This window comes from Pelodiscus sinensis, chromosome 5 (assembly GCF_049634645.1).
Source record: "Pelodiscus sinensis isolate JC-2024 chromosome 5, ASM4963464v1, whole genome shotgun sequence".
Taxonomy (NCBI): Eukaryota; Metazoa; Chordata; order Testudines; family Trionychidae; genus Pelodiscus; species Pelodiscus sinensis.
In genome coordinates this window covers 132,344,488-132,369,302 of record NC_134715.1, presented here as the reverse complement: position 1 = coordinate 132,369,302, position 24,815 = coordinate 132,344,488, and positions in this window count along the sequence as shown.

Below are 24,815 nucleotides of genomic sequence, written 5' to 3'. Positions count from 1 at the left end.
ATAATTCCTCTAGCTGCAAAAATTAAACAGGAGGAGCCGCTAATCAGCTGCTGTCTGTGCAAGGATGAGGCTGGGAAAGTAATTTTTAAAAAAAACCCTTTGGAGTGGGATTCCAAGTACAAATACAGCCGGGAAGAAATTAGCGGAGGAGGTCTGCATTCCCAAGAACAGGTGGAATTGGTTAGTTAGATCCCTTCCCACCCTGACAGTTCCTCTCGGGAGTTTACCTTCTGCCAGGCAGCCTTGGGAACTGGAAAAACAAAAATTCCCGTCCACCTGGTCGAGTTGTCTCCATCTCACACACTTGGCACAGGCTTCAGCTCCGTTTGGGTTGCAACCGCAGTCCAAAATGCCTCTGCCCTTGGCAGAGTGAGTCCGCAACGGACAATTCTGCGCTGGCCTCATGTATCCCAACAATTTCCTGAAGCCGTCTTCGAGGCGCTGAGTGACGCCGGTTTGTACTCAGCACCCCGTTGGTTTTGGGGTTTGTTTGGCCTTGACTCAAAGCAAAAGTCGGCAGGAACCACATCAGTTGCCTGATTTTGAGCTGTCACGGGAGTAAAATCACGGATGCCTCCTGTGCTGGCTTCAAATCTCCCCAGATTTACCCGACACCGACGTAGTAGACGCATTGGAGCCTGGCACGCCCATCAGCCACCAAAATCAAGTCCCGAATGAACCGATCCAAATCCCGGGGCTTTGTCTGCACTAGACTTGCAGCAATGGGCAGGCTAGTTTAGATCTCTCAGAGGCGAGTGAAATCAGGCTCAGGGGCCAAATCCGGCCCTGAGGCCGGATCCAGCCCATCAAGCATTCCTCTCCGGCCCACCCAGCTGATTCACAGAGCTGTCACAGAAACACATCCCCAGTCTGTGCCACACTGTCTGTGCCACACGCAGGCCCTGTCACACTCACCCTCTTCCCAGTCTCTGGGCCACACACCCCAAGTGTGTCTTTCACACTCACTCTCCTTCTCTCTCGGTATAGCCCCCAGCCCCACCGCTTCCACACGAGGCTTCGCCCCTTCTGGGGGGCCTGAAGCCAGCCCGTGACCACGTACCAACATTCATGGTACAGTGGGCCCCCAGCAAAAATTATTGCTCACCCCCACTCTAGCTTTTTAGGGTGCTGTGGTTATCCTGCTAGCAAATCATATGTCCCTGCCAGGGCTTTAAGCCCCGTACCCCCAAGCAGGGCTAACGCGATACTGCAGTCCCATGCCAATGGCCAGCCTACAATTCGTGCTGCCCACGCTAGTGCTGCATCCTGGAATGGCCAGGGATGAAAAGTATTTGTACAGCACCTAGCACCATGGGGCGCTGGCCTGCGGCCGGGGTTTCTAGAAACTGGGGAAGCAGGAGGAGTGTTGACGAGGCTTTTGAGCACCCATGCAACATTGCTCCTCCAAGGACGTGTGGGTCTGCAGCTTCCATTCGGTGTGAGGAACTCTAGCTGACGAAGCGCTGGGCCAATCCAGTGCTGCTACGTTTCCCTCGGCACCACCCGCCAGTTCTCGGGACGCCAGCGTGAGGAGCAAAACTGCCCTCGCCCAGGAGACTGTCTTGGTGACGACAATCGTGCAGCTCACCGTGAGGAAGGAGGGCTGCTCGTGCGGCCAACTCACTAGTCCAGATTGCCCATCGCTGCTCTGGACCAGTGTTTCTCAGCCAGGGGTGCGAGTTCCCTTGAGAGTATTCAAGAGAACTCCGGCGGGGGTACGGCAACACCACTGACATCTGGAGAAGACTGAATTTTTGTTTGAAGTTTCACAGCGCTTGATTATTTTTGTCTTTTTTACACCCAAAATGTTCATCGCCCACCCAGCTACGATGAGGGGCTGTGTCTAGACCGGCCAGTTTTTCCGCAAAATCAGCTGCTTTTGCAGAAAAACTTGCCAGCTGTCTACACTGGCCGCTTGAATTTCCGCAAGAACACTGACGATCTCATGTAAGATTGTCAGTGTTCTTGCAGAAATACTGTGTTGCTCCCGTTCGGGCAAAAGCCCTCTTGCGCAAATCATTTGCACAAGAGGGCCAGTGTAGACAACGCGGTGTTGTTTTGCACAAAAAAGCCCCGATGTCTAAAATGGCGATCGGGGCTTTTTTGCACAAAAGCACGTCTAGATTGGCCACGGATGCTTTTCCACAAAAAGTGCTTTTGCGGAAAAGCGTCCGTGCCAATCTAGACGCTCTTTTCCGAAAATGCTTTTAACGGAAAACGTTTCCATTAAAAGCATTTGCGGAAAATCATGCCAGTCTAGACGTAGCCAAGTTGTTTAAACAAATGAGTTACAATGGTAGAAAAAAAATTGTGTCTCTGAAAACTGTAGGTACAGGGGAACCTTTTTTTTTTTTAAGGGGTACTTTATTTAAAAAGGTTGAAAAACACTGCTCTAGACCATCCTGGGAAGGTGTCTGTTGAACCTGCTCTTACACAACCTCCGTAGGCAATTCGTTCCAGTGTTTAACGACCCTGAGAGGAAGTTTTTCCTAATGTCCAACCTAAACCTCCCTTGCTGCAGTTTAAGCCCATTGCTTCTTGTCCTGTCCTCATAGGCCACAGAGAACTATGTTTCCTCTCTCCTCCTTGTAACACCCTTTTAGGTACTTGAAAGCTGCTCCCATGTCCCCTCTCTATCTTCTCTTTTCCAGGCTAAACAAGCCCAATTCCTTCAGTCTTCCCTCATAGCTCTTGAATCATTTTTGTTGCTTTTCTCATGTCCTGAGGAGGCTGTGAAATTAGAAGAGATGAATCCGTCCAGGTTTCCAAGCAGAGAGAATGGCAACAGCGTAAGCTTAGTAAAATCTTTCATGCCAAAGCAAAGACTGGTTTCATTGGAAGAAATGTTCTTTTCCAAAACAAACTTGTGATTATTTGTTTACAGAATTTTCCATTTCCTCCAGTGAAACCTCAACTCAAGATTCCAATTGCTCCTTCTCTGTTCTTGGTAGGGGTGGGGAAGAGGACAGCTAGAAATGAAGACAAATCTCTAAGGCTACGTCTACACTATGAGTTTTGCCAGAAAAGGCAATGCAAATGAAGTGCAGATTAGCATCTTCTCACGCTTCATTTGCGTAATCTCTTCCGATCCATTTTTGCGCTGGGGGTTTTTGCACAAAAAGCAAGCAGTGTGGAGGTTCCCGTTTTGCACAAAAAAAAACCCTTTTTGTGCAATATCTTTATGCCTGAAAAAAGGAGGTGTACTGATCTTGCGCAAAAAGGGGGGTTTGCGCAAAAACGAAATGTTCACACTGCTTGTTTTTGCGCAAAAACCCCTAGTGCAAAAACGGATCATAAGAGATTATGCAAATGAAGCACAAGAAAATGCTAATCTGTACTTCATTTCCATAGCTCTTGAGGCAAAACTTGTAGTGCAGACGTAGAATCATAGAATCATAGAATAATAGGACTGGAAGAGACCTCGAGAGGTCATCGAGTCCAGCCCCCCGCCCTCAAGGCAGGACCAAGCTCCGTCTACACCATCCCTGACAGATGTCTATCTAACCTGTTCTTAAATATCTCCAGAGAGGGAGATTCCACCACCTCCCTTGGCAATTTATTCCAATATTTAACCACCCTGACAGTTAGGAATTTTTTCCTAATGTCCAATCTAAACCTCCCCTGCTGCACTTTAAGCCCATTACTCCTTGTCCTGTCCTCGGAAACCAAGAGGAACAAATCCTCTCCTTCCTCCTTGTGACACCCTTTTAGATATTTGAAAACCACTATCATGTCCCCCCTCAATCTTCTTTTTTCCAAACTAAACAAGCCCAGTTTATGAAGCCTGGCTTCATAGGTCATGTTCTCTAAACCTTTAATCATTCTTGTCGCTCTTCTCTGTACCCTTTCCAATTTCTCCACATCTTTCTTGAAATGCGGTGCCCAGAACTGGACACAGTACTCCAGCTGAGGCCTAACTAGTGCAGAGTAGAGCGGCAGAATGACTTCATGAGTTTTGCTTACAACACACCTGTTGATACAACCTAGAATCATATTTGCTTTTTTTGCAACAGCATCACACTGTTGACTCATATTCAACTTGTGGTCCACTATGACCCCTAGATCCCTTTCCGCCGTGCTCCTTCCTAGACAGTCGCTTCCCATCTTGTATGTATGGAACTGATTGTTCCTTCCTAAGTGGAGCACTTTGCATTTCTCTTTATTAAACCTCATCCTGTTTACCTCTGACCATTTCTCTAACTTGCTAAGGTCATTTTGAATTATGTCCCTATCCTCCAAAGAAGTTGCAACCCCACCCAGTTTGGTATCATCTGCAAACTTAATAAGCGTACTCTCTATCCCAATATCTACATCATTGATGAAGATATTGAACAGTACGGGTCCCAAAACAGATCCTTGCGGAACTCCATTTGTTATCCCTTTCCAGCAGGATTTAGCACCGTTAACAACGTAGCCTCAAAGTTTTCAAAACTAAGAGTGTTGATCAAAATTTCACAGGACAGTTTGGATACCCCCTCCCGCACAGCAATGTTCTCCGAAACCTGCCGAACTATTGTTGCAAAGTTTCACAAGACATGGGGACTTTTGGAGACACTTTCGGTTCTGCCGGGAGGGCAGGGAACTGAATTCGATGATCTCACGAGGTCCCTTCCAATTCTAGGGTTCTAATTCTTCAGACTACTGGTGTCCTTACATGGTTGAAATTGTTTTCAAAGACCTCTCACTGAACGGGTGATCAGCAGTCGCTGCCCTAGAGAACAGAGCCATGGAGGCATTGCTCAGACTCTCGGACATTGCATGCTTCTCCTCTGACCATGCAATAAATGCTCCTCACCTTACTGTGAACTTCCCAACAGTGGTAAAAGTGAAGAAAGAATTGGACTTGGCAGCACTCGAGGTGTCAGCTGGCAAGAGATGCATAATATATCCCTCCACCCCCACACTAAATGGACGTTTAATCCCCTCTGGCTAGGTGACTCACAGACCTCAACAGCTACAGGCGTGTACCCGTGTGCTACGTGCAGAAGGGGAAACCGTGGCCAATGGTGGCCTAACCCAGTGACAAGATCTTACCTTCCTTTACTGCGTAGTGCATGGGTTCCCAAACTGGGGGGCGTGCCCCTTTGGGGGGGCGTGAAGAAATTCCAGGGGGGGGCACGAGGTGACCCAACCCCCGTTCCCCATCAAGTTTTTCTGCCTCAGTCAGTGCCCTTTTTTTTTTTTTTGCTCAACAAGTTTTGCTGTTTTGGGGGAGGAGGAGAGGTTTTTCAAAAATCAATAAGGGGGCGTGATGCTGAAAAGTTTGGGAAGCACTGGAGTAGTGCCAAGTATCAGAGGGGTGGCCGTGTTAGTCTGCATCTGCAAAAGCGACAAGGAGTCCTGCGGAGTAGTGTTTCGGACAGGCCCATGGGGGGGGCTCCCATTCCTCAAAGACGTGGCCCCACTAAGATAATAGCCACGGGACAGCCGAGTGTTATTAAGGAACCTCAAGCCCAACTCCGCTGGCTGGTTTTAAAAGACTCCACGTAACGGAGCTTCCACTGCTTCTTTTGGGGAGACATCTCCGCCCACTCAGAGTCCAGCGGTAGAGATCACCTGCTGCTATTCACACCCAATTTTCCCCTTTGATCCTTTTCAGCTCCTTCCTCCTAGTTATGTCATTATCAGCCGAGATGCCCGAGCCGAGGTCTCTTTCAACGGGACGTTTCCTTTCATCTAGGACCACTTGTGCACCCACTGCACAGTAATTTCAACTGGACCACCTCTCCCAGTTGGCTCAGCCCAAGAGAAACGTATAAACACTCAGGCTACGTCTAAACTGCATCCCTCTTTCGAAATATCCTTGTAGTGTAGACATACCCAAGGGCTGTGTCTAGACTGGCAAGTTTTTCCACAAAAGCGGCCACTTTTCATAGAATCATAGAATAATAGGACTGGAAGGGACCTCAAGAGGTCATCGAGTCCAGCCCCCCACCCTCAAGGCAGGACCAAGCTCCGTCTACACCATCCCTGACAGATGTCTATCTAACCTGTTCTTAAATATCTCCAGAGAGGGAGATTCCACCACCTCCCTTGGCAATTTATTCCAATATTTGACCACCCTGACAGTTAGGTATTTTTTCCTAATGTCCAATCTAAACCTCCCCTGCTGCACTTTAAGCCCATTACTCCTTGTCCTGTCCTCAGAAAACAAGAGGAACAAATTTTCTCCTTCCTCCTTGTGACACCCTTTTAGATATTTGAAAACCGCTATCATGTCCCCCCTTATTTTCTTTTTTCCAAACTAAACAAGCCCAGTTCATGAAGCCTGGCTTCATAGGTCATGTTCTCTAAACCTTTAATCATTCTTGTCGCTCTTCTCTGTACCCTTTCCAATTTCTCCACATCTTTCTTGAAATGTGGCGCCCAGAACTGGACACAGTACTCCAGCTGAGGCCTAACTAGTGCAGAGTAGAGCGGCAGAATGACTTCACAAGTTTTGCTTACAACACACCTGTTGATACAACCTAGAATCATATTTGCTTTTTTTGCAACAGCATCACACTGTTGACTCATATTCAACTTGTGGTCCACTATGACCCCTAGATCCCTTTCCGCCATGCTCCTTCCTAGACAGTCGCTTCCCATCTTGTATGTATGGAACTGATTGTTCCTTCCTAAGTGGAGTACTTTGCATTTCTCTTTATTAAACGTCATCCTGTTTACCTCTGACCATTTCTCTAACTTGCTACACTAGCCGCTTGATTTTGCGCAAGAGCACTGACTTTGTAATGTACAAAATCAGTGCTTCTTGCGCAAATACTTTCACGCTCCCGTTCAGGCAAAAGCCCTTTTCCGGAAATGTTTTTGTGCAAAAGGGCCAGTGTAAACAGCTAAAAACTGTTTTGCGCAAAAAAAGCCCCGATAGCGAAAATGGCGAGCGGGGCTTTCTTGCACAAAACCGCGTCTAGATTGGCACGGACGCTTTTCCGCAAAAAGTGCGTTTGTGGAAAAGCGTCCGTGCCAATCTAGACGCTCTTTTCCGCAAATGCTTTTAACGGAAAAATTAAGTCTAGACGTAGCCATAGAGTCAAGATGGCGGAGCCGAAACACAGCACTCTGGTGCATGTCCAGTAGGGGGAGCTAAACTATAGCTGTGACGTGAGAGAATGGAGGAGGTGTGTCGGGCCTCAAGAAAAACAGAACTTAATGTCTATTTGTCAAGCTTTGGATTTTAAAAAGTCCTGTATGTGGGTGTTTGGGGCAGCGGGTTTCATTCTTCAGCGCCGTCTCCACCACTTCAGATTCTAAATGCATGAAGCAATGCCTGAGAAAAGCCAAATATTGACACCTTAACGCTTTAACACAGGGACAGGGAACCTATTTTACGTTGGGGCTACTGACGCACAGAAAAATCAGTCAGGGGCTGCACACAAGTGAGAAAAAAACAGATATCCCTTACCAGTGTGGACTCCCCAATACTGGGGGAGCTCCGAATCTCAGCGGCTAGATCCAGGCAATCTGAGGGCCTAATCCAGCCCCTGTGCCTTAGGGTCCCCACCCCCGCTTTAACACCAAGAAAGCCAGGCAGCTAATTGAAAAGGGCCTTTTGCTCCATAGCCCCCCAAAACTGAGACGGTCCCTTGGGAAGCAGAGACAGCCCAAGATCGGAGCCTTATAAAACACCTCCCTCCTCCATTTTACACAGGATTGTGTTTCACCTTCTGTGAAAACTCCAGAACCTCATTGTAAAACACACGTTACCGGTATCGCTTTGAACCCTGTATTTAAAAAAAAACAGACTCAGATGAACCAACATTCAGAACCCAGATCGCTGATGCATAAAAGGAGCCGGAATTGCTGAACTAGACAAATTCACAACCTGCAAAGCGTTGTGATTTTTAAGAGGTGCGGCCGAGGCGTGTGCAGCTGATGTAAAAGTCACTTGGAAAGTGAACAAAAGGAACCGAGCGGTGCGGCGAGGAAGTGGTAATTGGGTAGAATGAAAGGAAAAGGGAGGGTTAAGAATTGAGTAACCTGCCTAGAAAGCACAGGTCTTTCAAACAGCTGGATTCCTGAGCGGTTAATAAGGCACTTCAATAACTGCACGTTTGTACAGACAGCCCAGCCACTCACAGGACGCGACGAGTCAAGAAAGTTCATGCTACCCCGGGAGGAAACCACCAGAGAGTTCTGCATTTAAGGGTTCTGCCTGCTTCTGACATTCCCAACAGCCAGCGAGGCCACGTCTACAGCACGCTGGCTTTGGCGTAAGCTCTCCCGGAAGAAATATTCCCACATAGCTTATTTCGACATAGCGTGTCTACACTACAGGGAAGCCTGGAAATTATTCCGAGGCAGGCTCCCCTAATGTGGACGCGCTACCTGGATTTAGCACCCCAGGAGACATTGGGGAGTAGTGACTTTGAATGGCCCTGGGGGAAGGAGCTATTTCGAAATAGCAGCCGCGGAGCGTCCACATAAGAACGTGAGAGCAGCCGTACTGGGTCAGACCAAAGGTCCATCTAGCCCAGTATCCTGTCTGCGGACAGTGGCCAGCACCAGGTGCCCCAGAGAGGGTGGACCAAAGACAATGATCAAGCGATTTGTCTCCTGCCATCCCTCTCCAGCCTCTGACAAACAGAGGCCAAGGACACCATTTTATCCCCTGGCTAATAGCCTTTTATGGATCTAACCTCCATGAAATTATCTAGCTTCTCTTTAAACTCTGTTATAGTCCTAGCCTTCACCGCCTCCTCTGGCAAGGAGTTCCACAGGTTGACTACACGCTGTGTGAAGAAGAACTTTCTTTTATTCGTTTTAAACCTGCTACCCATTAATTTCATTTGGTGTCCTCCAGTTCTTCCATTATGGGAACAAATAAATAACTTTTCTTTATGCACTCTCTCCACACCACTCATGATTTTATAGACCTCTATCATATCCCCCCTCAGTCTCCTCTTTTCTAAACTGAAAAGTCCCAGTCGCTTTAACCTCTCCTCATATGGGACCCGTTCCAAACCCCTAATCATTTTAGTTGCCCTTTTCTGAACCCTTTCCAAGGCCAAAATATCTTTTTTGAGGTGAGGAGACCACATCGGTATACAGTATTCAAGATGTGTACCGCTACCGCTATTTCGAAACAGCTTGTTCGGAAGAGGCATTATTCCTCATGGAATGAGGTTTACAAACGCCGGAATAAGCCACCCGTTATTTCAAAATTATTTCGAAATAGCGGGCTACCTGTCCAGACCAGTAGTCGCCAACCCTTTTAAGCACGAGATCACTTTTCGAATTTAACTGCAATCCAAGATCGACCTCAAACCCCAATACCCTGGCCCCGCCTCCCTCCCGCCCCTTTTCCAAGGCCCCGCCCCTGCTCCCTCCCTCCCTCATTCTCCCTCCCTCCCTTTCACCAGGCAGGGGCAAAGGGTTGGGGTGCAGGCTCTGGTCTTGGACTGAGGGATTTGGAGAGTCAGAGAGGGTCTGAGCCTGAGTTGAGCCTGGGGCAGGGGATTGATGCTAGCTCCAGATGGACACTGCTTACCACAGGTGGCTGCTGGGTGGTGGTGCAGTAGGGCTAAGGGAGGCTCACCCCTGCCTTGGCCCTGCACCACTCTCAAAAGCAGCCAGCCAACTCCCTCCATCCCAGGCCCTGTTGTGCCCCCCCTCTGCTCTGTGGAAATAGGATACAGGATACAGGAGGAGAAGCAGCACCCTGACACCCCGCCTCTCCCTCCCCTGCTCTGTACTGCTAGCAGGAGGCTCTCCAGGGGGAGGGGCAGCTCCAAGCAAAGGACAGGAGATGCGCAGCCATGTGGGGAAGGGCAGCTGAAGTGCCGGTATTTGGTAGCCTATATTAAATTAACAGAGATTGCCTATCTCCTAGAACGGACCTTGAAAGGTCATTGAGTCCAGTCCCCTGCCCTCACAGCAGGACCAAGTACCATCCCTGATGAATTTTTGCCCCAAATCCCTAAATGGCCTCCACGAGGATTGAACTCACAACCTGAGGTTTAGCAGGCCAATGCTCAAACCACTGAGTTCTCCCTCCCCCCGCTTGACCAAACCGGTTAGGATCCCCCATCAGAGGCTCCAAGGTCTACCTGTAGCTCCCGATCCACTGGTTGGTGACCCCGGTCTAGACGCTCGCATCGTTATTTCGGAATAACGGACGTTGCACTGGATTAATGCTGCTGTGTAGACGTACCCTGAGTGAATATCAGAACTAGATCTCTTGTATCCGACCAAGTTCAAATCTGAGCCAGGTTCATGAGTAGAGCCCTGCAAATCTGTGGATAAGAACAGAAGAGCGGCCACACTGCATCAGACCAAAGGTCCATCCAGACCAGAGTCCTGTCTGCCCACAGTGGCCAAAGCCAGATGCCCCATGGAGAGTGAACAGAACAGGGAATCATCAAGTGATCCCTCCCCTGTCGCCCATTCCCAGCCTCTGACAAACAGAGGTTAGGGACACCATTCCTACCCACCCTGGCTAATAGCCATTGATGGACCTAACCTCCAGGAATCTATCTAATTGAACCTGGTAAAAGTCCTGGCCTTCACCACATCCCCTGGCAAGGGGTTATATCAGCAGGTATCTGCATCTCTGGATGTCCATGGCTTGCAGATGTGGATAGTCATTGTAGCCGTGCAGGTCTCTAATCATGAGTTTTCAACCAAAGCACTAAAGCCATCCCCCATCCCTGAATTTTCCCAAGTCTGTCTGGGAGGAGGAAGCTGGTTCAAGACACCATTCAGTTTACAACATGAGGCTATGGATTCTACATGGGCCAAATGAAATAGGCAGCAGGTTTAAAACAATCCAAAGGAAGTTTTTCTTCACTCAGTGCAGTGTAAACCTGTGGAACTCCTTGCCAGAGGATGTGCTGAAGACCAGGACTTTAACAGGGTTCAAAAAAGAGCTAGATACATTCATGGAGGTTAGGTCCACCAATGGCTATTAGCCAGGATGGGTAGGAATGGTGTCCCTAGACTCTGTTGGTCTGGAAATGGGTGACAGGAGAGGAATCACATGAGGATTCCCTGTTCTGTTGCCTCCCTCTGGGGCACCTGGTATTGGCCACTGCGGGCAGAAAGGACACGGGGCTGGATGGATCTTTGGTCTGACCCAGTCCAGCCATGCTCATGGAGGCTATAGAGGAGACTGCCATAGCCAGCACATGAGTGTGCTAGTGGAAGGAGCCCGTGGGCTGCAAAGGGCCATAGAGCGGCCTGGGAAGCGTTGGGGTACCTCATGTGGGGTGGGGAGCAGATGGAGCAGAGCCCACAGAACTGAGACAGTGGCAGCATTTGCCATGAATGAAAGCAACCGAAGGACGCCCTGAACACTCTGGGATGTGGGGGTCAGTCCTCCAGGCTCCTGGAAGGGCCATTAGCGAGGAAAACCCTTGAAACTGACAGACATCGGAGGGACCAGGGATGCTGGGAGAAGAGGTTCCTACCCAGTCACAGAGCTGCTGCAGGCACCAGAGAGATGCTCCGGAGGTGGCTGCTCTGACCAGCTGTGGAGCGGCCACTAGTAGCTGCAAGAGGGATGAGCGTGGTGTGGGGGCAGAACAACAGGAGATACAAACACTCCGATACAGAATGGCAGCGAGGTTAGCAGCTCACTCCCTGGCTGTACATACCAATGGTCCTGTAATGGGGCTAGGCCCTAAGACCATAGAGAAGTCCTCCAGGCAGCAAGGAAGCAACCAGCCAGACACCCCCAACCTTCTCCCTTCCAGGTCTGGGCTGCAACTGAGCTGCCTCTAGTCCTGCAGCTCCTCTTATAGAGTCCCTCCTGGCCCCTGATTGGCTGGTTTCCTCCTAGCCACTCTAGCCACCTGGAGGACTTCTCTATGGCCCTTTTGGCCTTAGGGCCTAGCCCCATAACAGGCTCTAAGAAGGTTTTCAGGCTTGGTAAATGAGCCAGACTTCTACTCTCTTCCAGCCCCTAATATCTCACCCCATCCTCCCTCCAGGCCCCTGCGACAGCGAGCTGTGTCTTCCACCTCCTTCTCCCTCCCCCAGGCAGGAAGGAATGGGAAATCCAGCTGGAGGAGAGCCAGCTTTTCAGGCTCTCAGAGGACCCTGTTCTCGCCTGTGGCTTATCTCGCTGTGCGTGGGGGCTGTTGGACACAGTCGGAGCTCAGATCGGGAAGGTCAAGAAAGCCGGCGTTCGCCACAGTGACATTTTGGACATGTGCACACACACAAGCTTCAAAGCCTGGGCTGTCCGGTCACAGGAGAGTCGCCCGGGGCCTTCACCTCATCAATCAAGCGTGCGGGACGTTTGGCGGTGCGGCCTGCCAAGAGGGAAGTTCGGTGACTCCTACAGTAGGACGCAGGAAGTTGAGAGGCGGAGAACGGCTCCGATACAGGAGCTCAGGCAATTGGCAAGGAAATGGGACGCCCACCAAAAAAACGTTTCTCGGCTCTTGTGCCGAGGCGGATGCGGCTGGAATTTCTGTCGTGAATATTTCGCTCCAGGGGGTGCGGCGCTGGGGGGGGCGGGAGGGGGCGGCTCTGAGGAACAGCCTGCTAGTTGGTGCCATGCGACGATGTTGGGTTTCCAACCCTTGAGCTCCAGCGTGACTCGGGCAGCGTGTCGGGAGCTGGGGCCCGTTGGGAGCATTTCAGGAGACGGTTCGAATGCCAGCCCAAAGGGTCTTCCCGGCCCCTTCCACTGCTTTTCCCTCTCCATTTCTTCCTTCCCTCGGCTCCCACAGATCCGCCCCCCCCCCCCGGTCTGTCCCCCGCCGAAACATATGTGCGGGCTGCCACAGAGAGCGCTCAGCATGACGGGTGGCGGGTGTGCTAGGCTGGGGGAGGCATTGCTTTCCCAAACTGCCAGCCTGGCCCCGTCACACCCCACCTACTGGAGGCGTTCTGGGGGCAGCGTGCTGTTGTCCCAGAAGGCCTGCCCTCTCCCGTGCTCTGGGGCTGAGCGGTTAAAGCCGCCTGCCTTCCTCCCTCCCCATGCTGCGGGGAGGCTGCCACCTTCGCCCCTCCCTGTGCCGGAGCGGAGGGCGGTGCGCTGCCTTGCCTCCCTGTGGTGTGGGAGGCGTGGCTCCCGTGGAGGGTGGGGCCTTAGCAGAAGGGGCGGGGCTGGGGGTGGGGCTTGCCTCCCCCAGACCTACCTTCACCCCCCGTTCGTGCTCAGCATAATTACTGGCATTGCACAGTTGCTTCTGGGGCCTCTAACATGGACCAGCGCCCCGTTGTGCTAGGGGCTGTACAAACACCAGACAGTCATTGTCCCAAAGTGATAGAAATGTAGCCGTGTTAGTCTGGTGTAGCTGAAACAAAATACAGGACTATATAGCACTTTAAAGACTAACAAGATGGTTTAACAGGTGATGGTTTAATAGGACATTGTCTCAACGACTTGATTACCTGCATCCTGCTTCAAAGGCCTTTTAAGACTGCACTTGAAAGAGAATCCTCTGAACGGTCATTCATGCTTAAATTTGACACTTTACACTTAAGTTTGAATAAAGACACTAATTATCTTACCCATTACAAAGATAGCTTCCCCAATTATCACCTCTAATATCATTAACTCACAGACATTTACCTCCCCAATCCTATCCCCCTTCTGTTCTGAAATTTGATTAGTCCTTTTCATATGTGTTCATTTTTTTAATTGTATCCTTTGGTATATAGGGTTGTGACAATTTTCTTCTACTCTTTGATCTGAAGTGGGCCTGGCCCACGAAAGCTCATCACCTAATAAACCATCTTGTTAGTTTATAAAGTGCTACATAGTCCTGTTTTTTGTTTCATTGTCCCAAAGAGCTGTCAGTCCAGATGAACAACCTCGTTCCTGTCCCAGGCCCTCTGCCCTACCGCAGGCTGCTCACAAAGCATGCTGGGTAGAAAAGGCCGGCTTGCCCCATCTGAGGGCGCCGGCGGACTCGGTGCTGCCCCCTCGCAGCAGGCTGGAAAGTGTAACCGAGCGCTCTGAGTTCTGCGGTGTCTAGCCCAGTGCAAGCTAGCGCTGCCCTAAAACCAACGAGCGGTGCTGTGGCATCGCTCTCTCTAGAATCATGAGCTTTCGTAGGCAAAGCCCACTTCCTCAGAGGAGCTGAGTGGAGAAAAAAAGGGGGGGACCCAGAATTATAACAGAAAAAGAAGGGGGGGGAGTACCTCCAAGGCGGTCACCCCCCCCATGAACAGGTTCACCCTGATGACCAAGAAGGTACGGGGTTGGTATGACACAAGCAGATTTAATTTTTCCATGGTTTTCCCTCCCCTTCCGACAGCCGTACTTCAACAGGGTGCCTGGTGCTTGGGTTTGCGAGGAAGGGAGAAGCTGTTGTCAGGAGCTGATGGCTTAGAACAGAGGTGAGGAATCTCAGACCCGGGGGCCGGATGCAGCCCTCGGCTTGCCTGGATTTCGCCCCTGAGGCTCAGGGCCCCACTCCAGGATTGGGTTGCCCGTGCCCTGGCCCCCCTCATTACCCTTCTTAGAACATAAGAACGGCCGTACTGAGTCAGACCAAAGGTCCATCTAGCCCAGTATCCTGTCTACCGACAGTGGCCAGCACCAGGTGCCCCAGAGAGGGTGGACCGAAGACAAAGATGAAGCGATTTGTCTCCTGCCATCCCTCTCCAGCCTCTGACAAACAGAGGCCAAAGACACCATTTTATCCCCTGGCTAATAGCCTTTTATGGACCTAACCTCCATGAAATTATCTAGCTTCTCTTTAAACTCTGTTATAGTCCTAGCCTTCACAGCCTCCTCTGGCAAGGAGTTCCACAGGTTGACTACACGCTTTCTTTTATTAGTTTTAAACCTGCTACCCATATGTGGGGAGTGTCTTTCTCCTCCTCAATTGGGGGCCACAGTGAGGGGTTTCCCGCTTCTTATTGTGTGCGGCCCCCGACTGATTTTTCCGTGGGTCAGTGGCCCCCAACCCCAAAAAGGTTCCTTGCCCCGGCCTAGAACAAGCACCAAAAGCTTTTCTCTCGAGAAAGGCAACCAAACACTCAGAATCCCTTCCTGAAGAGTTCCTCCTACCACTGAAAGACGCTACCACGTGGCATTTCGATTGGCCACGGGTCACATTTTGCCTTTGCTCTCCAGGCCACCCTGGGCATTGCTCAGAGCAGGAATCGCGTCATATCTGTCAAAACGTCGCCTCTCACGGTTTGTTTCCACGGCGAGGCCTGGCAACCCGGGGGGAGCTGGAAGTCAGGTTGAGTTCATGGAATGCCACCAAAGCCGACGCTGTACAGTTCACGCTGTTCTCCCCCCGGGTTGAGACGCCAACTTCGTTCCAAGCGTGGTTAACCGTGGGGCGTCTGCACCTCGTGTGCCAGTTCCCGGCCACTTCATTGTTCTGCTGGCATGATTCTCACCTGAGGCTGTTGATGCGGGCTGAGGTAAGTTGGGGGGGGATTGGGGGAGAGACTGATAATGAGTCATTGCGAGGCACAAATAGCTATTTCACTGACTGACGTACAGCCAGCCAGCCAGGAGACAGCTACAAGGCCTATCTTCACAACTGTGCGGACAAATATTTGCTGGAGGTGTTTGCTAGATACCAGTTCCACTGAGAACAAGAAGCCCTCTGGACTCCTAGCAATTAACCTACTTGTGTAGACGAACCCCATGCCAGCTGCTTTGGAGGAAAACTCAAGAAACCCTCTGATGGAAAAGTTACACCATTTACACATTTTGCACAAACTCCTTCCTCACCACAGGCGGTCACTGGTTGTCCTAAGAGCTGAAGCAAGATGGCTGACATCCCAAACAGCATTCAACAGAAGCCATTACTCATTGAAAGTCCCAGTGTGGGCAGAAATCCTACCAAACTCTTGGACCCAATAAGCTCATGGCATTGAGCTGGCTAACTTAATTCTGCAGTGTATAGAAGAGTATCTTCTTCTCATATTCACTTTGTAGCTTTTTTAATGCCATGAGATGTTTGAATGAGAAGAGGGTGGAGGGGACCCTCTCTCTGTACTACTCATTGCTTTGCGTAACGCTTCTGTCCCTACTTTAAGAAAGTAGTCCCATTTAATTCCCCCAGACCGCGCTCAGGAATCTGATTTAATAGGTAGCAGGTTTAAAACATAGCAAAGGAAGTTTTTCTTCCTGCAACGCATGGTTAACCTGTGGAACTCCTTGCCACAGGATGCTGTGAAGGGCAGGACTTGAACAGGGTTCGAAAAAGAGCTAGATACTTTCATGGAGGATAGGTCCACCAATGGCTATACAGAACCTTTCGAAAATGGTTTATTTTTCAACAGATCCCTGTCTAGACTGCCTTTTTTTTCCGAAGCTCCGTTTCGAAAAAAAGCAGTGCCCATGTTTATGCTAATGAAGCGCAGGATATTTAAATCCCTGCTTCATTAGCAATTTCGACGTGCCTAATCTACATCTCTCTGTTGACAGAGAGGTGTAGTCTAGACATACCTAAAGAGAGCGTCTACACAGCAAAAGTGCATTGAAAAAGCGATCTGCTTCCTCATAGAAAGAGGTTTACAAGTGTCAGAAAAACCCCTCTGTTCTTTCAAGTATCAGAGGGGTAGCCGTGTTAGTCTGAATCTGCAAAAGCGACGAGGAGTCCTGTGGCACCTTATAGACTAACTGAAGTGTAGGAGCATAAGCTTTCGTGGGCAAAGACCCACTTCGTCAGATGCATGTAGTGGAAATTTCCAGAGGCAGGAACCTGCCTCTGGAAATTTCCACTACATGCATCTGACGAAGTGGGTCTTTGCCCACGAAAGCTTATGCTCCTACACTTCAGTTAGTCTATAAGGTGCCACAGGACTCCTCGTCGCCTCTGTTCTTTCGATTTTTTTCCGAAAGAACGTGATTGCAGTGTGGATGGAGGAGACTTTCTTGGAAAAACGGCTGTTTTTCCGAAAAATCTCCGCCGTGTAGACATACCCAGAGTGACACAGCAGAGCTAACCTGCATCAGCCCACGAAGAGAGCCAGACAACAGCTCCTCCAGGCCTCCCCGGCGGGATCCAAGCTGGAGCTAGTCACATTCCGTGTGGGAGTCCAGAGTCCTTGGCCATCAGCTCCCTCGGGGTACGTGACTGAGCCGGATTCAAAGCCCCGTCATCCCCTCGGCATGCCTGATGGCTCACTCGGAGGCCAGTGCATCCTGTCCTTTGTGAAACGCCGGGAGCTTAAGCCCTGACGTCACCTGCCTTGCCCTTCTTTCAGAGCTGGTGAAGCGGAAAGCCGGGCATGTGGCCGGTGTCGGATTCTGGCTGGGAAGTCAAGGGCCTGTCTCTCCTGGTGCATTCTTCTAAGGCGCGTTTCTGCCTGGGGCACAAGCCACCGTCCTCCACCACAAGAGGAAAGCGATGGTGTCAAAACAAGGAAACCCTTCAAATTTCGACCCCCCCCGACCGTTCACACGGTCCCGAGAACGTGTCCGAACTTAGTCGGTATCTGCCACAATTGCTGTGTGTGCAGGGAACTGATCCCAACGAGGAAGAGCGGAGCAAGTGGTACCGGGGATTCGAGCCATAGCTTTCCCTCGCATGGGACTGTAACGGGGTCGACTCACCAGCATGGCACCTTCAGCAGGTTGACTTTGGGGGATTAGTGGGCTGTTCCATTGTGCACCCTCCTCCAGCTGGCATCTCCCCTCGTTTCCCCATCAGCACGGCATCCTCTTCAGCACACCGCCCTCTGGCAGGGGATGTTGTTTATCTTGCTTGTACACTCCAGGGTCTTCCCTCCTCCCCAGGACTCCCAGTTCTTTCTCCCCAGGAACATCCGGTTCCCCTGACTCCCCCCTTTGCTTCAATGACCCACTGAGGCTACGTCTACACTGCAGGCTTTTGGCGCAAGAACAGCTGTTCTTGCACAAAAACTTGCCGGGTGTCTACACTGCACGTGTGTTCTTGCACAAGTAAATTTACAGGACAGCGTCGGAAAACAGGGCTTCTTCCGGAAGAGTTATTCCTCTCCGCACAAGGAATAAGCCCTCTTGTGCAAGAGCTCTTCCACAAGAGGGCAGTGTAGACAGGTAACTTGAATTTCTTGCGCAAGAAACCCCTATGGCTAAAATGGCCATCATAGCTTTCTTGCACAAGAGAACGTCCACCCTGCCATGGGCGCTCTTGTGCGAAAGCACGTGGCAGTGTGCACACACTCTTGTGGAAGACCTTTCGCACAAGAACTCTTGTGCAAAACAGTTCTTGCGCAAGAAGCCTGCAGTGTAAACGTAGCCTGCCAGTCTTCCTCTAGCCCCTGCCTCTGGGGCAGACTGCAGTCTGTACCGGCCACTCACCCCAGGTACAGAGTGTCGACCTGCTGCCTCTGCCTACCAGGCTGCCCCTCACAGCCCCAGTAGCTGCAGGCCTTATCGCCTGGGGCTTCCTTGGCTAGAGCCTCCGCAGCCTACCATGGCTGCCTCTCGCAGCCCCTAAGAAGCTTTCCACTTCCCTGGCCGTCAGGTCCCTACCACTCTCCAGCCAGAACAGCAGGCAGGTCTCTCCAGCGACTCTCCAGGAGTCCTTCTTTATAGTCCCCTGCTGGGCCCTCATTAGCTGCCTCAGCTGGGGTTCTTTCCTTCCTCTCTCTCTCTCCGCCCTTTAAAAGGCCAGTGCAAGGCAAACACCCTGTCACGGGGACCATGAGCTTTCGTGGGCACAACCCACTTCTTCGGATGAGTGGGCAGAAGTGACCCAAGGAAGCTCACGATGCTATATACATTTTTTTGGTTAGTCTCTACCGTGGTTTTACGGTTTTTTTAGGTTACAGACTAACCCGGCTCCTGCCCGGAGACTTTTTGCATGGGCGCAGAGGTCAAACCCAGCAGGAGGGCGAAGGATTCTTCCAGCCTCGTGTGCCACGCAGGACAACAGACGCGACAAAAATACCAGCGCACACCATCCGGCATCTTTCTCTGCTCCGATATTAAAGTCAAGGCGGCATTGTCACATGGTAAACGCTGCCAGCATGCACATCTCTCTCTAACAGCTGAGCACCCAGCTCGCGGTAAGGGAGAGGCGGTGGAAACAGAGGCCCAAGAAAGACTTGCCTGAGATCAGCCCAGGAGGGTATGACAGAGCCAAGACCTGGATGCATATGGTCCCGTTCCCACTTTAAGGTACCAAACCATTCTTGCTCCCGCTTTCTGCTGATTAGCCCTTAACTACGGCAACAGGAAGCCTGGATCAGCTGCTGTAGAAAGCAGAAGACTAAGAGCACGTCGACATTAGCCCCCTAGATCAATCTAGGGAGGCTAATGAGAGCGACCAGAATTGCAAATCAAGCCCGGGATTTAAATATCCTGGGCTTGATTTGCATGTTCCCGGCTGGTCGCCATTTTAGAAATTGACTAGCCCAAAGTAATTGCCCGCGTCAACACACGGCAGCGAAACGGGATTCCGATTTAAACCCCTAACTCGAATTAGCTGGTATTCCTCCTGCAATGAGGTTTACCAGCTAATTCGAGTGAAGGCTTTAAATCGGAATCCCGTTTCACTGCCGCGTGTAGACATGGGCAGTTACTTCGGGCTAGTCAATTTCTAAAATGGCGACCGGCCGGGAACATGCAAATCAAACGAGGGATATTTAAATCCCGGGCTTGATTTGCAATTCCGGTCACCCTCATTAGCCTCCCTAGATCGATCTAGGGGGCTAGTGTAGACGTACCCTAACATTGCTACAGAGGCAGGTCTATTGTCATGCAGACCTGAGGTCCACCTAGTCAGTGTCCTGCTTCTGGCATGGTCCAGTACTTGAGTGTTTCAGACAGAAGGCGCTAGCGTTCTCCGACTCGTGTGGTGCAGGAGAAGAGCCCGTTGACACCTCCTGGCCTCGGAAATGACACGCTCGCATGGCCGGCGTTGCTGTTCTGCAATATGGCTGGATAATTCTTTCCCACCCCTCTTGGACACACCACAGCTTAGATTCCACCATGTATATTCATGATGCCTTCCGAAGTCACCTACAGTTTCCATTCCTGTCCCCCTTCCCCCGCACCATGTATTTTGGGGTGTCAGTCTTTCCATGCTGCTTAACAAAGTAAGCCTCACGGCCCTCGGGGAAGTGGGCATTGCTTTCCTTGTCTTACATGGGATGGGAAGGCAAAGGCTAAGTGACTTGGACAGGGACATTCACAGTGGCAGAATCAGAAGGCCCCAAAGAACTGAGCAAGGAGTCACAGAAACCAGCTCTGACTCCCACAAGCTGGTGCTTTAAACACTAGACCCTACTTCTCTGCCACACCCCTCTATGATGGAGCCCTGCTCCCTCTGCACCTTGAGCGACCATTGCCGCCATGTTCACTCAGTGCCCGTGAGCCGAGAGGCAAGAAATAACCAACCTACAACGATTTCTCTCTCCCCGTTTTTTATGAAGAATTGCTGGAAAGAGCCACCAGGTCCAACACAGCAGAGGACGTAATGGAGCCATAAACATCTCCCGCCGCTATAAACACCTCCGCCTGCTGCGGCTCCCGTGTTTATGAGCTCTCCAGGTATTTACAGCACCAGTCTGCTCCTGGTGGCTGTCATTGCCGGGAAAGAGAAGTCACCCCAGTGCAGAGGCAAAGCCCGAGACCCGGGCATCAGTGGGACCAGTTACGGTGGACTTACCAGCTCCAGGGCGGTTCTGTGCCAGGATCACAACACCTGCCTCACTGCCACCAAGCATTCCGAGGGTCCAGCTCAGTTCCGTATTGTGCAAGGTGCTGTACAGACCAGACAGCTGTCAATTGATGGTGGGAAGAGAGACCCGTGGAAGGGAACTGACTTCCCCAAGGATTGAGGCACAGCAGGAGAGAACCCAAGTCTTCTTAGGACCAAGATTGCCTAGAGCCTATGAAGCCATCCTAAGGTTGCCAAAGCTGCCTTGTGCAGCTGCAGGCAGGCCAAGCACCCAGGAGACCCTACGGCAATGCCTCATTTAGGGGGAAAAGAAACTCAGCTCTAGACCAAAAAGTGTTTCCCTTCTCAGGGGCATCCTATGCATCTGTAGCCATCTCCCTCCCCGCTCAGCTGCCCTGCTGCATCTGTCCTCATGTTGCTAAACCCTTGGCCACCTTCTCAAAGGTGAGAGATGACCCCACTCTGAGAACATTGCCTGCCACAGTTGGTGAGCTTCCACACACTGGAGTCCTGGGTACTACAGGTTGAAACTCTCTGGTCTGGAACTTGGTGAGCTTCCACACACTGGAGTCCTGGGTACTACAGGTTGAACCTCTCTAGTCCGGGACTTGAAAAGCTTCCACACACTGGAGTCCTGGGCACTACAGGTTGAACCTCTCTAGTCTGGAACTTGAAAAGCTTCCACACACTGGAGTCCTGAGTACTACAGGTTGAACCTCTCTGGTCCGGAACTTGGAGAGCTTCCACACACTGGAGTCCTGAGTACTACAGGTTGAACCTCTCTAGTCCGGAACTTGGAGAGCTTCCACACACTGGAGTCCTGAGTACTACAGGTTGAACCTCTCTAGTCTGGAACTTGAAAAGCTTCCACACACTGGAGTCCTGAGTACTACAGGTTGAACCTCTCTGGTCTGGAACTTGAAAAGCTTCCACACACTGGAGTCCTGGGTACTACAGGTTGAACCTCTCTGGTCTGGAACTTGAAAAGCTTCCACACACTGGAGTCCTGAGTACTACAGGTTGAACCTCTCTGGTCCGGAACTTGGAGAGCTTCCACACACTGGAGTCCTGAGTACTACAGGTTGAACCTCTCTGGTCTGGAACTTGAAAAGCTTCCACACACTGGAGTCCTGGGTACTAAAGGTTGAACCTCTCTGGTCTGGCAACCTCCATGGTCCAACATGATTTTAGTTAAGCAGATGTCCGCTTAGCATGGTTATGGCTAAAAGTCCCACAGCCTCATAAAGTTTGTTCACAGCCACCAGTCCTGGCTCTCAGTGTCCTGTACTGTTATTTAGTTAGAATTTACCCCCCAATGTCTTCTAACATCCCAGTCAGCAGTGGAAGTGTTGGTAATGCTGCTAGACAATATTGGCTCCTTGTTTCCGGGACCAGTCAGGTCTCAAGTGAGCCGGACTAGAGAGGTTCAGCCTGTAGTCATCAGTGAAGCAGTCTTCTCACCTCACCTGTGCCTCGTTTTCCTTAACATCCTTGAAGTGCTTGTGCTCCTTCCAGCCACTTGGAGCTAACATGGCCACTGTGGCCCTATCTGAGCCTGGAGCCAGCCTGGCCTGACAATGGGGCTGTTCTCTGGACAGTCGGTGCCTTTGAGAGGCAGGAGGGCGGATGCAACTTTCCCTGTCTGACAGTCTGCCCCTCCAAACAGACCCAGCCTTCCAATGTTCCCCCGTCCATTTCCTGGTGTTCCCCAACACCCCCTTCCCAATCCCAGCCCCTATCTCAGCCCAACAGGCTTCCAACATCTAGGTCTCGGCAGGTGAGCAGGGCGATGGGTTGGATCTCCTGTTGGGAAGCAGGACCTCCTTAGCGCCTGAGGTGGCTGGACCTAGCAGGCAGCTCGTTGTCTCCCTATTGCCTGGGGGCCAGGCGGGTGGACGGGTCTCCTGGGCCAGGTGGAGAGGTGGGAGATTTCCCAGTGAGCTGATAGAGGGTGAGGTGGCCTCCTGTTACCACCTCTTCCAACACTGGGCTGAGACGCATTTGAGCGGGGGGCCTCTGGAGCAAAGTCCTTCTCCCCCCAACCTGCCCACCTCCTTGCAGAGCTCAAGGCCAGCCTCGGGGTGTGGGAGAAGGGCTGCACTGCCCTTCCTAGAGACAAGGTCTCCAGTGCAAGGACTTGCTTCCGCTCTTCAGGCCGGAGTGCCGTCCTGTGGGGGAACAGGACCACACCTGTTCAGGCCTTGCCGCCGTGGCCAGACGTTCCCCTCGCTTCCTGGAGCTGGAGAGTGGAAGCGAGCGAGCTGTGGTTGATCCCTTAAGGCCCTTCGGGGTCTCCCTTCCCCTGTAGGCCAGTCAGAAAGCCGACCCCCGACTTTGGCCCAGACCAGCAGGGCCGTGGGTCCTCCCTCCAAGGTTTCGGTGTGAACCCAGGACAAACGGCGGACAACTCCGAGCCAAGGGGAGCAAAGGGAGATAGATAAAGGGGCCAAGCGGAGCTGAATTCTGAGCCAGGCCTAGCTTAGCGTCGGGGGGCACCTTGCTGTGACAGGCCCCCGAGGGTCCTGACAGAGCTGGAGCAAGCGTGGGCATCGGTGAGTCACTCCCGGTTCACACCTGGTCCTGGCGGGGGCGGCGTGTCGATGAGTAACGTGGGTCCTCCCCCTTGAGGCAAAGAATCGAGGCCATTTATTTCTCTTGCCCCTCCCCTATTTGTAGGGAAAGGATCGGAATAAAGACAAGCAAAGCACATATCACAGTGTCTCTCCGAGGCTAAGCTATCACACCGTCTCCCACCTAGCCCTCCCCTCCACCACCAGCTCTCAGACCCTCTCTTCCTAATCTACGTCTATGCTACGAGTTTTCTCGGCAAAAAATATGCTACTAAGGGACTTATTTGCATGAGTTGCTGTCTCATTTGCATATTTCTGCTGACCCGTTTTTGCACAAAACCAAGCAATGTGGATGTTTTCTTTTTGTGCAAAACCCTCTTTTTCCACAAGATCGATAGACCTCCTTTTTGGGGGCTTGCGGGAAAATGGGGGGTTTTTTGCTCAAAAAGAAAACATCCACGCTGCTTGGTTTTGCGCAAAAACCCCTAGTGCAAAAACGGATTGTCAGAAAATATGCAAAGGAGATTGCAATTCATGCAAATGAGTCCCTCATTTGCATATTTTTGCCACAAAAACTCATTGTGTAGATGTAGCCCTAGTGATCTGACAGGTTAACTCATTGCAATAGGAGGCCCTTCCATCCATTAGCAGCCAGCGCCTTCTTCCCACATGTAGGGGGTTGTGCTTTGCTCTCCCCAAACTGTATACCAAGTGCCCAGCAGTTGTGGGGAGGAAACCCAACAGAGCTCCACTCAGCACCACACCTCCTGTCTCCCCCCACCAGCAGTCCCAGAGACTCTAAGTCTGGCAAGAAACCGAGTCGTGGTGTAATGCCCACGGGCGGAACCAAACCGGGGACCTCTGGACCTTTGTGCAGGAACCGCTACAGCCTGAGTGAGAAGCCAGCTGGCTCTCCGCTAAGGCTATGGAGCAGACTCTCCCAGTGCCAATCCGTGGGACAGTGCACCCCGGCCCTCCAGGCGTGTGGGTTATAATAGGACCAGCCCTCTAGCTTAGGCTGCCCTGATGGGGACATGCCCTATTGCGCCAGGACTGCTCCCCACCCCACACAGATGAGCTGCGCGAAGCTGAGTTTCAGTCCCAGCCTCTCCCATGTCCCACTAGCTTTTGAGCCCCGTGTTCGCACCCGAGCAGGTTGGAAATGGGGTGAAAAACGGGCCCGGGCCCCACCCTCGTGTCTTCTAAACTCCCGCCTTGATTCTTCAACTTGCTGGTATTGTGTCCGCGATTTACCTCAGGGGTTGCAGCAGCAAGTAGAGACCCCCTGTGACGTAGTGGGGGTACCTTGCTGGGGCTGTGGGCGACCTCTGCTGTCTGTAGCAGGACCCAGCAGGGCAGGGGGTGAGTCATTATGCAAAGGGGGCTCCAAACCTGTCCAACCAGCTACCCCCCAGGGAGAGAAACAAAGGAAGGTGGATGCTGCCCCTGGCTGGGGGCAGGGCTGGAAGAGAGTTAGTTTGTTTTCTGTCTGGGATCATGGAGGAGACAGCCTAGAGAAGGGGGCTGGAATTTAGGGGCCCACTATCCCCCATATCAAGGGGGGCTGAGGCATCCTAGGCCTGCTCTGTAACCAAATTACATCTGTGTTGTGCTGTATCCTGGAGAAGCAAGAAACTCTCTATTCTACTGGCTGGTGGAGTCTGTTCGTGCCACTACGGGGGTGCAGGAGTCGGGGGAACCCCAACATGCC